We start from the raw sequence: 14,600 nt of genomic DNA, 5'->3' as shown, positions 1-14,600 counted from the left end.
CAGTCGCTTTGACAAAGGCCCAGACCACAACAGACTAAGCCTTCAGTAAACAATCTTCTCAAAAAGATAAACCAGGAGTTCTGTTTAGGAGTAAGGACCAAGAGTCTGACGAGGGACTTTTCCCCGTCTGAGTCGAACCAGAGGAGGGGTGTTTTTCCATGGTACCTTTTTCATAATCATGCATAAAATCAAAGTCTGTCTTGTAAAGGGAGCGGAGTTCCGAGCAATACAAATGCATATCTTTGTGTGACTATAATTTAAGTTTTGGCAGATGCTGTATGGACGTAACAAAGGAGATGAGGGGGGTCTGCGCTGGCCCCTGGTCTCCATTTGGCAATTCTGAAATACTGGATGATTCCTAAGAGTAGGTGGTGTGGTAAGGAATTTAACCATTTAATCTCCTCAGAAAGAGGTCTGACCTTGGTCCTCAGCTTCAGGAAGGTGATTTATGTCATGCCTGATAGGAGTGTCTTCATTTAGGGTAGCAACTAGACATACTGCTTAGGGTGGAGTTGCCACACCTGAAAGTCCTGGGGTCGGGGCTGAGTAAGACAGAAAGATTAGCCATGTGATTTAGGGTAGTGCTTTGGGTCATAAGCTGTTGGGTAACGTGGAGATTGAGTTCAATCAATCATGATGAAGCCCCAATAAAAACCCTGAATACTGAGGCTCAGGTGCCCTTACCTAGTTGGCCATACTTGTGAATATTGTCACACTTGATGGCAGGAGGGTAACATGTCCTGACTGCACAGGAAAGCACAGTGAAAGCTTCCTGGGAACCCTTCCAGACTTCATTCTACACACTTCTTCTTTACCTGATTCTGATCTGTGTTCTTTCCCTTTAATAAATAGTAACTGTGAGTCGAAGAGCTTCAGTGAGCTTTTAATCCTTCAAGCCAATTATTGAATCTGGGGATGGTTTTGAAAACTACCCAAGCTTACAGTTGGTGTCAGAAGATAGGATGATCCTAGGTGGGACTGTGATGCCCGTTAAACTTGATTTCTGGCTCAAAACTTTGCCATTTGCTAAACTCTGCGCATAGGCCAGTGGTAGATGTGGCTGTCTGGTTTCTTCTTAGCGTAGGCTACATCCAGATTTCCAAGTATAATTGTGAGTTAGTGATTATCTTACCTGCTGATCAGCACCTCAGATCTTGAAGGGCCTCCCTTGCTGAGAGAGTCACACTGAGAACACGGAGTCTCTGAGCAGCATTTTGGGGAGCTGTGTCTGCCTTGGGTGAGGCAGCTGGGGGTGCTGCTATTATTTTTCTTCTCGAAGGTTGAAAGTGGCCTTCTGTTGGCTACTCTTTTACTTACACATAGCAGGAGACCCAGGTGTGCAGTGGAGGACTGTTTCTTATGGCTCAAGAGAAGATCACCATTGTCAACTGTTGTGGGGAGAAGAGGGCTGGTTGTAATTTTCAGGTCTATAATTAAAACAGTTATGAGGCTTTCTTTGGTATTAATTTTGTTTGGTGCAGGGAGGGATTGTAGGATGGCCTCTTTCTCTGTGAACTCCAGTGAAGCCAGAGAACTTCATGAGGATGGGGAATATGGGATGGCATGTTGATTTGGTCTCTTCTGTGATTAAACATCAATCCCTGAAAGACTCTTAAGTGGCAGTTCTGGGATTTTTCCTGGGAAGAGCTGACATAATTCTCTATTACAGGGGGCTTTAGGGAGCTGGGTAATGACTACCTCTCTGGGTATTTTTTCCACTGTGGGTAATAATTCTTTCTTACGATGGAAAGTGAATTTATTTTACATTTAAATGAAAACAAGTTATAATTTGACATTTGAAATTAAAGCATATTTATCACTAAGGTGGTTACATTTTTCATTGTGAACAGATGCCATTAAAGTTTAATTTACCACTAAAACTGCAAGAAAAACATCTATTACCGTTAATAATGGTTGTCTTTATTCTATTTGTTTTCTCTGGTGCCTTGGTGACAATAAAATAGAAGATAATCATGCACTGTGAAATGGAGCTGAATTGGAAGGAACAGTGTTCATAAAAAGCATTTTTCCCCATGGGAGAATTGACTGAAGTTGTCATTCCATCAGCTGGAAAAGTTTCCTCTATTTGTGGTGTTGGCTGGCTTGGAGAAATAATATATTCTCTGTGCTATGATTCCTTTCTTCTTTTTTCCTTAAATAAGTGGCAAAGTAGTTATTTTCATTTGCATCTGTAAGTCTTGGGACCTGTAATCGAATGTAATCATTCCCATGATTGAAGTAGTATCTCATTTTAATACATTCTGTGCATTTGAAATCTTTTTAAAAAAATTACTTTACCTGTGCAATTTTAAAACTAACACAAGGTACCATATGAACCAGCAATTGCATTTTTGGTCATTTATTCCAGGGAAGTAAATGCCTACATGCACACAGAAACCTATATATGAAAATCAATAGCAGCTTTATTCATAAGATTCAGAAACTGACAGCAACCCAAATATCTTCTATATTGTGGAATACTATTCAATAATAAAAAGGAAATAATTATTGATGTACACCAAAAATGAGATAAATCTCCAGGTAATTATGTTGCGTGTAAAAAACCAATCCAAAAGCTTCCATACTGTATTATGCTTTTTATATGACATTTTTGAAGTGGTTGTCAGAGGTTAATTGTGACCATGTTGGAGAAGGTGGGCATGGCTGCAAAAGGGTGGCATCCTTTTGTGGCAATTAAATTTTGCTTGACTGTGGTGATGAGATTTTTCTTAACTATGGTGGCGAATACACAAATGTACACTTAAAAAAATCTCATAGAACTAAATACACAAAGACACACAAATGAGTATACGTAGAACTGGCAAAATTTGAATAATGTCAATGAATTGTATCGATTTTCACTTCATGGTGGTGGTATCTTACTATAATTATGCAAGATCATATCATTGCATTAAATTTCGTTAATGGTACATGGGGTCTCTCAACATTATTTCTCACAACATTGTATGAGTCTATAATTATCCCCCCCAAAAAATATATATATATAGCTACAAAATTGGGAAGCACAAAGTATAGAGAATTAATATCAATGTTTTATTCTAACCCCATTCAGTATCTTTATTCCATTAATATATATCATACTTGCGTCTCGGGAATGTTATCTCCAGACTTCTTGTTATGAAAAATAATAACTTATTTTGTTGTATAGAATGTGTTTAAAATTTTGTATTATGTTACTTGAAGGCCAGACTTCCTCATGGGTGCACCCTTCACGTGGTTCATTCCTCATAGTCCTCATTGAAATTGACAGCCTCTCTCCATTATAAAATGATTGCAGGATTTCGTGCCATAAAAAACCAAAAAAGTAATGAGTAACCCATGTCCCAAACTACCTGAATGTGTTTCTCATGTTGTGCTGTTCTCAGTATGTTCTTGAACATGAAAGTCGGCTATCTCCAGAATGAGTGATCTAAGACAGAGCGTGGCCAAGAAAGAGTGAGCCTAAGATGGAAGATGTGGTTCATACAACCTCGTTTTGGAAGTGACACCCTATCATCACTTCTGCCTTTTACTATTGGTCACACAGACCACCTCTGGCACAAGGCAGGAAAGGACTACCCAAGAGGCTGTGAGCATGGGGGGCCATCTTGGAGGCTGGTGCCCATGAAGTCAAGCATATGAAAGTGGATGTGTAACCTCTCCATGCCACACAATAGGACTCTCTGCCAGTGTAAACAAGAAGGAGGATTTTTATAAACAATGATTTTCAGAAAATACTGTTAAGTAAAAACATCTACCTTTTGTGTAAAGAAGGAATAGAAAATAAAAACCAATACATGTGTCTGCTTATCTTTACTAGAAAAAAAAATGCACAGAAAAATAAGTCAACCAAAATGAAATTGGTTACTTGAAAAAGTTGAGGCTGGAGTGGGCAGGTGGAATATGAGAGAGAGTGAGACAGTTTTATACTTTCTTGAATAAATTTTGACTTTTGGAAGCACAAAAAATTAATAAAGATGCAAGGGGGATAAAAACATTATAAAACTGAATATAAAATTAGCAGACTATGTATTTTATATGAATGCTATAACAACACTGAAGGGAATCAACCTAAACAAAACTAATCAGTATAACTTACGAACACAGTGTTTCACTATCCACTCACAATCTTTAATATGGTTAATAGGTTTGTTTCATGTTGCTGTTTTTGTTCTAATCTTCTGAGAACATTTTGGAGTATTACAGAATTGAACAGAGGAGTGAACATTGTTGTTGTCATTGGGAGTCAGGGTTTTCACTATGGAAGGAAGAACACACCGATATGGACATGGGAAAGAACCCTGTGGTAATGCACTGTAATTTGGATATTGTTATAAACTCATAATTTCCAAATATACATGTATCTGCAAGTATATAAGTACATGTGTAAGTATGTATGTAAAATATGTGTGAATGTGTATTTGCATGTATGTCTCTATAGATGTAAATAGGTATATTGATACATATATTTCCTTACTCTGTTCACAAAAAGGCCTAAAAAGCAAAGCTATGTCAGTATCAATACTCACACTTTACACTCTGCATTTGGTCTCAAATATAATTCTCCTCTGAGAAGAACTACACTTCCTCAGAGAAGTTGCTTATTACAGGGCTGGGCCAGGGTAGGTATAAGATAAGCTCAGAATAACATGCTGTACCTGAACATAAGAAAGTGTTCTTTGTAGATTCTGGATATTAGCCCTTTGTCAGATGAGTGTAAATGATGAGTTAATGGGTACAGCACACCAACACGGCACATGTATACATATGTAACAAACCTGGACATTGTGCACATGTACCCTAGAACTTAACGTATAATTAAAAAAAAAAAAGAAAATGCTGGAAAAAGTGGTGGATGCATGTCTCAAGAAAACAGGAACAAGCTTGAAGGGACTCTTACTGGCCAAATATAGGACAAATAACTTAATCAGTCTAGATAGGATAGATAAATAAGATAAAGATAGATAGATAGGTAGATGATAGATAGATAATAGATAAGACAGATGATTAGATTGATATATAAGATTGACAGAAGATAGATAAAATAGATGATGATAGATAGATAGAAGATAGAGAATAGAATAGAACGGAATGATGAATGGATGAATAGATAGATACGATAGATGATTAGATTGATAGATAAAATAGATAGAAGACATATAAGATAGATGACGATAGAATGATATAGATAGATTAGATTAGACCATAGAATAGAATAGAATAGAATAGAATAGAATAGAATAGAATAGAATAGAATAGAATAGGCCGGAAGCCACCATTCTCAGCAAACTAACACAGGAACAGATAAACAAACACCACATGTTCTCACTCATAAGTGGGAGTTGAACAAAGAGAACACATGGACACAGGGAGGGGAACATCACACACCGAGGCCTGTCAGGAGCTGGGGGCTATGGGAGGGAAAGCATTAGGACAAATACCTAATGCATGCGGGGCTTAAAACCTAGATGACGGGTTGATGGGTGCCACAAACCACCATGGCACATATATACCTGTGTAACACACCTGCACATTCTGCACATGTGCCCCAGAACTTAAAGTAAAATAAAATACTATATAAATTAAAAAAAAGAACAGATGGATGAATGGATGGATACATAAGATAGATTATCAGATTGATAGATAACAGAGACAGAAGATAGATTTGAAAGATAAGATAGATAATAGATAGATGATAGATAGGTAGGTAGATAGATAGATAGATAGATAGATAGATAGACAGATAGATAGATAGACAGATAGATAGATAGATAGACAGATAGATAGATCAGATAAAGAAGGGGGTGCTTTCTTCCAGCAGAATGCCAAAGGCCTTATGACAAAAGTGCAGAAAGTGCTCAAGTTAGATAAATAAGCATTTTGCAACCATCAGAGTAGCATCATATCAGGCAACAATGATCAATGTATGTGAAATCCAGGGAGAATTTTAATAAAGGGTATGATATTTGCCTGGTCATAAGGTGTCTCCTCACACATTTCTTATTAATTGGTAGCGGAATAGTGGTAATAAGAAGAGAAATTGGAGAACACCCTCCTTGACCAGGTTATCAAAATTAACAGCTTCCCTTAGGTCCAGATGAGTATCCTATCTGAAGGACCCAGCACAGCCTATAGAGTATTCGAGCCAGCAGTGCGTACCCTCAATTACATCTTGAGGGAAATCAGAAAAAAAACTCCAAAGAAGTGAACAGTTCAGTCATCTCAGTACCTCAGCTGTTTAAACCTTCCCATGTAGGCAACAGGAAAGACAAAGGCATGATAACTGAAAAAGCTCAGGGGACAATGCATTCCTGCCAAGCAGAAGTTTGTCTCTCGCTTAAGAAAATATGCTGGGAGGGCGTTGCCGGGAGACAGAAAGCAGCCCATTCGGGTTGATCTTACTGAACTTCCAGTATACTTGCCTGTATTTGAGGATGTTCTATTTCTTTTCCTGTATTTCTCTTGTACTAGAGGATGCGATATCTTAGTTAACGCTTATATCAGTCATGAAAGAAATTGCAGAATATCTCCAGGATAACAAATGAAATGTTAAAGACTATGCAATGATTCTTTATCCGTCTGGGAAGCTAACAAAGGACCTGGAAGTTTTATTTTTAAACATCTACACTGAACTGCATTCATTGAAACTTAAAATATACTTTATCTTTCCAAGAGTTAAACATATGGAATAAAGTGAAAGATGCCCTGTGTATAAAAAGAAGAAATGAACTGCTTGGGTTTAATAGAACACACCAGAAAATAAATCAATGATTCAAGAGAATTCTAGAGAGACTTCTCATTGGGGGTGGGGACGTTGGAAGGGAACTTGGAGAAAGTTTTGCACATTTTAGGAGTGGGAACAATAGGGCGGAGATAAATGGGGTAAGTGGAAAGATGAGAAAGGCAGGGCTAAGGGGAGAGAAGAAGAAGAACGTAGAATGTTGAGAATCACAAAATAATAGTGGCAAACACAATGTTGACAGCTGAAGGAACTAAATTGAAGTCAAGAACAAAATGCTGATGAAAATCAAGGCTGCCACTTAGTGTAACATTTGTGGGCATACAAGCTTGCACTCAGTGGCTACAATAAATCATTCGACTTTCTGCCCAGATGGAGAAAACACAGTGGTCCTTCCTAAAGGGGGTAAGAGAAATTGGCAACACTAGGTTTCTGCCTGGAGGATCAAAATTCTTACCAAAGAAAGGAAGTGTGTGTGTGTTTGGGGGTGGGGGGTCCTAATTTTATCTTTGCTCTTCTCTGAGTTTTCTAAAAGTTCACAGACTACTTTTATATATGGTTCTCCCAGGATAGACTTTTTTTTTTTTTTACAATATGCTAAATTCTTTAAAACACCAGATATCTGAGGCGATGGAATACCCCTTGAGGAGTGGGTTCCCAATTCATTAGTTGGTGTGAATACTTCCAGCCTCCTTGTGGTTGGCAGGGCTCTCAGCAGAAAGGTGATGAGTCCCTCTCATGGATGAGCTTTTGCTTAACAGTGCAGAGCTTTCCAGAACTCTCCCCAATAGTGATCATTCTAGGAATAGAGAAGAGAGGAACAGAGCACCCAGTTCCCCCACACTGGGTACACAGCACACAGTGAGAAATAAACCCTTGTCCCAAAGCCACCCGAATACTGTGTTTGCTGCTGTGGCACCCCTGAGCCCATTTCACTGACAAAAGGTGAAAAGAAACCAAATGTGCTTCTGGTTTTATAAAGGAAGCAGCTTTCCTGGGAAGATGGCCAGGATCAATCCCCAGACCATTACAGTTAAACCTGCATTTATTGATCACCAGCTGTATGCTCATAACTGTGCATTTTCACAAAGCTTCCAAAACAGGTCCCAGGAAACAGTCTAAAAACGCCTCCTTGCATGAAGGATTCAAGAGGCTGCCAGGGCACTCACTGTCAGGGCCCTGCTTCTGGGAGCCGGGGTCTAGGGGGGTCATCCTGCCTCCGCCCTCTGTGGGGCTTTGCCTGCCGAGGAGCCTTCAGCCCTAAAGGGAAGAGGGAGGTGCAGGGTTTTAGTTGTTTTAAATCTGCCTCATTACTCTCTTACAGGTTTCTTCTGAGTCCTGGGCTGTTCCTACCTGGCCACCCACCAGGCTGCATCAGGTTCTGCTTATTCCCAGGCCTCCTCCCTGCAGTCTCTCTGTGATCCCTGGAGGCAAAGACCGTGTCTTGTTCATCTCTGTGTCCTCAGAGGCTGGCATATGGCAGGGGCTTCAGAAAGACCTGTGGACCCCAAACCTTACATCTGAACTTTGTGAATTTTATTTGTATTCTATGGCAAGCAAAATGTATGTTTGCTAATTTTTATTAAAAAATCTCATTTCTCTTTTGGCTGGGAGTCCCTCTCTGGAGCTCTCCTGTCCTGCCTCCTTTGTGATTTTCTCCTTCCCAACCCTGGAGACACACACCCTCCCCTCCCCGCTGCAGGCAGGTCTGGCTGGAGACGGTCCTGGGTGGGCTCTGCTGCCTGCAACCTGCCCACCTGCCCTTCGAAAGCTCAGGCTCATTCTGTGGCTCAGGGGGGCTGTTTATTCACTTGCTCTGATGATAAAGCTGCATGTACAGCAAGTGACAGGAAGCTGATGGACGGGGAGTGACCCAGGAAACGTGTCTCAGCTCTTTCCTTCTCTCCATGTCCTTCTCAGGGATTCCTAGTTTCTCCCCTAAGACTTTTTTTCTACTGATTTTGCTTAGTTTGAGGATTTTCTTTCGAACTCATGTCTGCCAATTTAATTCCACCATTTTAGCTCCTAATTGGGGTGGAGGGTGAATCGGTCTCCTGTGCTCAGAGTTGGAATTGGGATCTGCATTCTGGGGTCCCTTGATCTCTTTATTAAGCACACCCAGCCCTTACAGCTCATCTGGGCACAATTAACGTCATCCAGAATGTTTGCATTTAGTTTGGGTGGGACTCTTGCAGGGGCCTGGGAAAAGAGAAAGAGTAAAATGCAATTCTTTATCTTCCGAGAGACCAATATGCAAGGAGAGGCTTAGAGAGAAGAAGGAACCACCAACCTGACTGGGCAGATGATTGTACAGTGATACAGAAGCTACCAGGCCTCTCCAGGGGCAGGACTGAAATTTCAAAGACCATCCTCAGGCAGAAGAAAGGGCGGAGCAAAGGCCCACGGACAAGCAAGGGCCAGGCAAGCATAATGCAAAGGCCCACAGGTGTGCACATTCAGGTGATCTTGATGCAAAGACCCACAGGTGTGCACGTCCAGGTAAGCATGATGCAAAGGTCTGCAGGTATGCACATTCAGGTGTGCTTGATGCACAGACCCGCAGGTGTACACATCCAGGTGGGTGTGATGGGAGCATCAGGAGCCAGGCCTGGATGGGCAGATGGGGATGAGGTTACCCAAGTGTCCTCCTAACAGAAACCAAAGCCCACTCTGCGCATGGTGTGGGGTGGGGGTTAAACAGAGCTGTGGCAGAACACAGGTTAGGGTGATCCCTCGTGGGTGTGAAGAATGGGAGGCAGAGGCCTGTCATGAGGCAGGGTGAGTAAGGTGTGACGACGGGGAGGAGAAGGTGGATTCCAGAGACGGGTCTGGCTAGAACCAGCAGGACTCAGGAACAGAGTCTGTGTAGGAGATGGAGCCAAGTACAAGGCAGTGGCGTCCCTGAGGCAAAAAAATGGGAGCCTTGGGATGGAGCCTGGGAAACAAGTCCTAATCACCTGTGTTTATTATAAAGTGTGGCTCAGCGGCTTGTGTCCAGGATGGAGTCAGTGGCCAGCCTGGTCCCCACCCCTGCCATAAACAACTAGGAGCCCAAACAGAAGCCAGGAAACAGCAGTTTTCAGACACTACGCAGGCAGCACAGGTCTGTGATTCCAGAGAGAAGGAAACAAACCAGGCTGGGACCCCAGGCAGCCAGCAGGGGTCATTTGGTTTGAGTGGGGCCTTGCAGGTCCTGGGGAGCTGAGAGCTGCACAATTCTCACAGCTCCCTCAGGGCTGGGGGATGGTCACATTCAAGCGGGCGGGTGGAGATCAGGTCACACATGTAGCCAGCTCAGGATCCCCGGAAATGAGACCCACGTCTATGGAGCAGCGTCCCTCGCACCTGCGTCCAAGGACAGCCCGGACTGGGAAGCCAATGGAGATGGCCCGCCTGCACTGCTGTCACACTGGCCAGCGTCGTCCGGGTCACCCACGTGGACACTCATCACTGGAGCACAAATGAGTGCAGAGGAGGTTGGGTCCTCCTGGTTGTCCAATGCCAAGTTCTTTCCAAGGAAACAGGTTTTCTTTGAAGGGGTAAAGCAGACTTTACTTTTTTTTTCTTCCTTTTACAGTGCAAGCTCTTTTCCTTCTCATGAGTGCAGAGGGGGTTGGGTGTCCTATACCTCCTGCGTGTCCAGTGCCAAGTTCTTTCCGGGAAAACAGGTTTCTTTGAAAGGGTAAGGCAGACTTTGTTTTTTTCCTTCCTTTGATAGTGCAAGTTCTTTTCCTTCTTATAAGCATAGAGAACTTCCCATCTTAGTGAGGTCGTTCTTTAGTGTAACATGTGTATGACTGTGTTCACAGGCTTCCTCCTGTCTGTCTGTGGTAATCAGAATTATGATAATAGTGGCCTAAGGCCCCTGATGCCCCAATCTCACGCCTGCTTCTGTTTCCTGCTCACACACCTCGGCACACCAGCCCCTCCTCGCTGTCCCCCAAACACACCATGGCATGCTCCTTACTGCCTGGGGCCCTCGTGCCTGCTACTCCCAGTGCCTGGAAAACACAGATATCCTCATAATTCCCTCCTCGTCTCCTTCTCATCTTCAAACCATTTTACACTGCGCACTTTGGTGGTATTAGGCACATTTACAATGTTGTGCAACCATCACACCTATCTAGTTCCAAAACATTCCATCACTCATAAGTAAATCCACGGCTCACAGCTATTATGCGGTCACTCCATCCTCCCACTACCCCAGCATCCACCAACTGCATTCCTTCTGGATGGATGTGCCTATTCTGCACATTTCCTATAAATAGAGTCATGGGACATAGGATCCTTCCTACTGACTTCTCTAACTCAGCGGGATATTTGCCAGGTTCCTCTACATTGTAGCCTGTGCCAGCACTTCATTATTTATCACGGCTGCCTCCCTTACAGAGCCAGAAGCCCCCTCCAGGAACTCTGGCCCTCCCTATCCCTTTCTCACTTTATTTTTTTTTCTCTGATGGTATCTGCTAATCTAATTATTTCACTACCTGCTCATGAGTCACTACCAGCTAATCTAATGATTTCAGTTACTTACCACGGTGAATGTCGAGTTTTGCCCCCTAGAATGCAAGCTTCACAGGAGCAAGAAACATTGCTTAATTCCACTGCTGCATCTTCAGTGCCCCAGACAGTGCTTGGTGCTCAGTGGGCACTCAATCAATATTTGTTGAACGAATGAATGATCAAATTATATTACTGAGTCTTGCCAAGTGCCTGGACTGATGTTATCTCCTTAGTAGCTAAGGAACCCTGGGTTGCTAAGGTCACGCAGGTAGCAGGAGGTAGACGCAGATATGAACCCAGGCAGAAATGCTCTGAATATTTCTGTTGTCGCTATGATGCTGCTCTGCCTCACTGTGAACTTGTGTTTTCCTCTCTGTGCATCCAAGCATGCATAATACAAAGGCCCACAGGTGTGCACATCCAGGTGAGCATGATGTAAATGCCCCACAGGTGTGCACATTCAGATAAGCTTGATGCAAAGGCCCACAGGTGTACATGTCCAGGTGAGCAGGATGCAAAGGCCCACAGGTGTGCATGTCTAGGTGAGTGTGATGGGAGCAGCAGGAGCTGCGCTTGACAGACAGGTGGGAATCAGGTGACTCGAGTGTCTTCCTAATGGAAAGCAAAGCCCACTCTGTGCATGGCGTGGGGTTGGGGTTAAACAGAGCTGTGGCAGGATGCAGGACAAGGTGGTGGCACAAATATTGATTGAGTGCTCCCGTGTGTGTGTGCATGTGTATGTTTGTATGAGTTCTAAACCTGCTTCCTCTCTTGAAGCTCTGCTCAGCCCACAGAAACCTTTCACTTCTCTGAAATCCTTCAGCCCTAATGCTGGCTAGGTACCGTGGCCTCCACTTTTGTGCTGTCTTGAAGCAGCATTCATTGCCCATGCAGGCACCATGCTCACTCAGCTGGACGGTTAGTTCCCTGGTGTAAGGAGGTGAGCTTTTTATGCTTCCTTTCTGCCCCAGAGGTATATGAGGATTGCTAGGAGAACAGCCCATGTTTTCAGATTGATTTCTGTGGATTTCATTTCCTCCTCTTCTTCCGGAAATAGAGCCTGAGAAAAATCAAAAAAACTCACTTGTGCAACTAAGACAGCTTACAAAAGCCACCACAATGGCATACTGAACCTCATCATCCCTAGATCTGGTGGTCTTTGTTCTTTGTTTTCTTTTCGTGCTGTGATCACACCTATGAGCACAGATGAGGGGCTTCATGGATGGGCAAATGCCCACCTCCTTCCAGAACAAGTCCCTCCCGTGCCTGGCTGGATCCAGAGAGCCCTCCTCAGACTCTGTGCTAATCGCTGCTTTCCACGTGGCCATGTCTATGTGGTCTCTACATGAGGAGGGGCTGAAACGGGGGCAGCTGGGAAGGCCACCTCACCTTCAAATAGAGGAACCCTCTGCTTCATATGGGGAACCATCGGCGTGTCATTGGCGCAAGTCTCTCTGGAGGACCTGAAAGTGTGAACTGCAGCCTCTCACTGTTATCCTGTCTGCTTGTCTAAGGCCTTGCTGACCAGGTCACATTTTCTAAAGCTACTGAGAGCAAATCTTTTTTTTTTTTCTTGAGATAGAGTCTCACTCTGTCACCAGGCCGGAGTACAGTGGTGTGGTCTTGGCTCACTGCAACCTCCGCCTCTCTGGTTCAAGCGATTCCCCTGCCTCAACCTCCTGAGTTGCTGGGACTACAGGCAAGCACCACCACGCCGGGTTAATTTTTTGTATTTTAGTAGAGACAGGGTTTCACCATGTTGGCCAGAATGGTCTCAATCTCCTGATCTCATGATCTGCCCGCCTCAGCCTCCCAAAGTGCTGGGATTATAGGCGTGAGCCACCACGCCTGGCCTTATTTTTTTATTAAGCCAAATACATCATCTCTCCTGCAGTTCAACGCATTTCACTCTTGAACAGTACTGTTCAGCCATTTGAGTATCTGTGGGCTTCCTCTTCTTAGCCCATAGCACAGAGTCAAAGGAGGAAATAAAACTGAGCCAATTCCAGACCACTGGGGCCAGCATCATCAGTGTGTATCACTGGGTTGAAGGGAAACCACTTCATTTGAGGACCAGCTACAGGCTGGTCACTCTCAAAGCATTGGCCAGGAAGGAGCTGTAAATTTACTCTCATAAAATCTAAACTTAGCCATTTTCTGTATCTTTTAATTCTTTCTTTTTTAAAGATCCTTCAACATAAAGGGTTTTTCTTTTCCTGAAAGTTTTTTAAGACTTTTAGAAATTCTGCTTCTTTAATTCTGTCTTCATAAAATGAATTTTCTCACACATCCTATAATTTTCATTAATAAAAAAAAGAAAAGGCACGTGGGTCATTGCCCCTGCAGAATAACCTGCATTATAAGACAGTTTACGCAAAGAACTTCCTAATGCATTTGAATAATAAAGATGTTCAGGAAGGTGATCTCAGTGAGAAATAATATCAAAGTTAGATTGGAATACTCAGCAGGGGAGGCACTGGCAGTACCCAGGAGAGCCAGAGCTGGGAGGCTTATGGACCTTCTTTAGGCGGGGCTGTGAGTCCTCCCTGAATTCAGGGAGATGCATTTGGAGGCTGTGAGTCTGATGGGAGGAGGAGATTATCTTAGTTAGGGTCAGTCCCACACATGCTCACTGTGGCCAGGGAGATCACAGGTACTGAGACTGGAGGGCTGGTGCTGGCCTGGGAGGAGGAGTTCCTCTCAATCAGGGTCAGACCCACACATGCTCGCTGTGGCCAGGCTAATCACAGGTAATCAGACTGGAGGGCTGGTGCTGGCCGGGGTACCCCTGCCCCTCTAACGGAGAGATGCCCTCAGCTTCAGCTGATGGTTGCCACAGAGGGATGTGGCGCCAGGACCACACCAACTTCTGTTGCTTGTTTCAAGAGAAGTCAGACATCTGGATTTGAGGTAGAATCTCTCAATTTTTAAATGTTGACACTTTAGAAACACCATACAGGGCAACAGAAAACACATCTTCATTCCAGTTTGCAAACTTCATCCGAGAACTGGTTATAAGCGGCCCTCTCTCATCATCTGCCAAAGGTACTTTGGACTCTGTTGTTTTCTTCTCTCATGAACCTCAAGTCTCATCCCAGTCCTTACGTCCAGGGTGTTTCCTCCCGGCGCTGCCAAGCCCACCTCGCCTTCTTCCTCTGCATCCCGCTGCTCTCCTCACTTTGAGTCAGGAAAGCTGCTCCCTGCCTCGTCCACCCGCGTCGGTCCTAGGCCTCACTGTGCTGTTCCTCTTGTCCCCCATATGTCCCCTCCTCTTCTGTCTGTGACACAAATCCCACCCACCCTTCAACCCCAGCCCAGTTCCAGCCTCTTCTGAAAAGTCCTCTTCCATTGAATTCTA

At 43.7% G+C, this 14,600-nt stretch overlaps 1 long non-coding RNA gene across 1 annotated transcript; it reads right to left on the bottom strand.

Moving 5' to 3' along the window:
* Positions 1-1,898: 1,898 nt before the first annotated feature.
* LOC129525832 (uncharacterized) lies at positions 1,899-12,296 on the bottom strand. The gene is made up of 2 exons (XR_008670337.1): positions 12,086-12,296; positions 1,899-2,205 (listed from the first exon to the last, which is right to left on the bottom strand). It is a non-coding gene; the product is annotated as an uncharacterized lncRNA (long non-coding RNA).
* Positions 12,297-14,600: the final 2,304 nt, after the last annotated feature.

This window comes from Gorilla gorilla, chromosome 10 (assembly GCF_029281585.2).
Source record: "Gorilla gorilla gorilla isolate KB3781 chromosome 10, NHGRI_mGorGor1-v2.1_pri, whole genome shotgun sequence".
Taxonomy (NCBI): Eukaryota; Metazoa; Chordata; class Mammalia; order Primates; family Hominidae; genus Gorilla; species Gorilla gorilla.
This window is presented reverse-complemented; position numbering and strand designations above follow the sequence as displayed.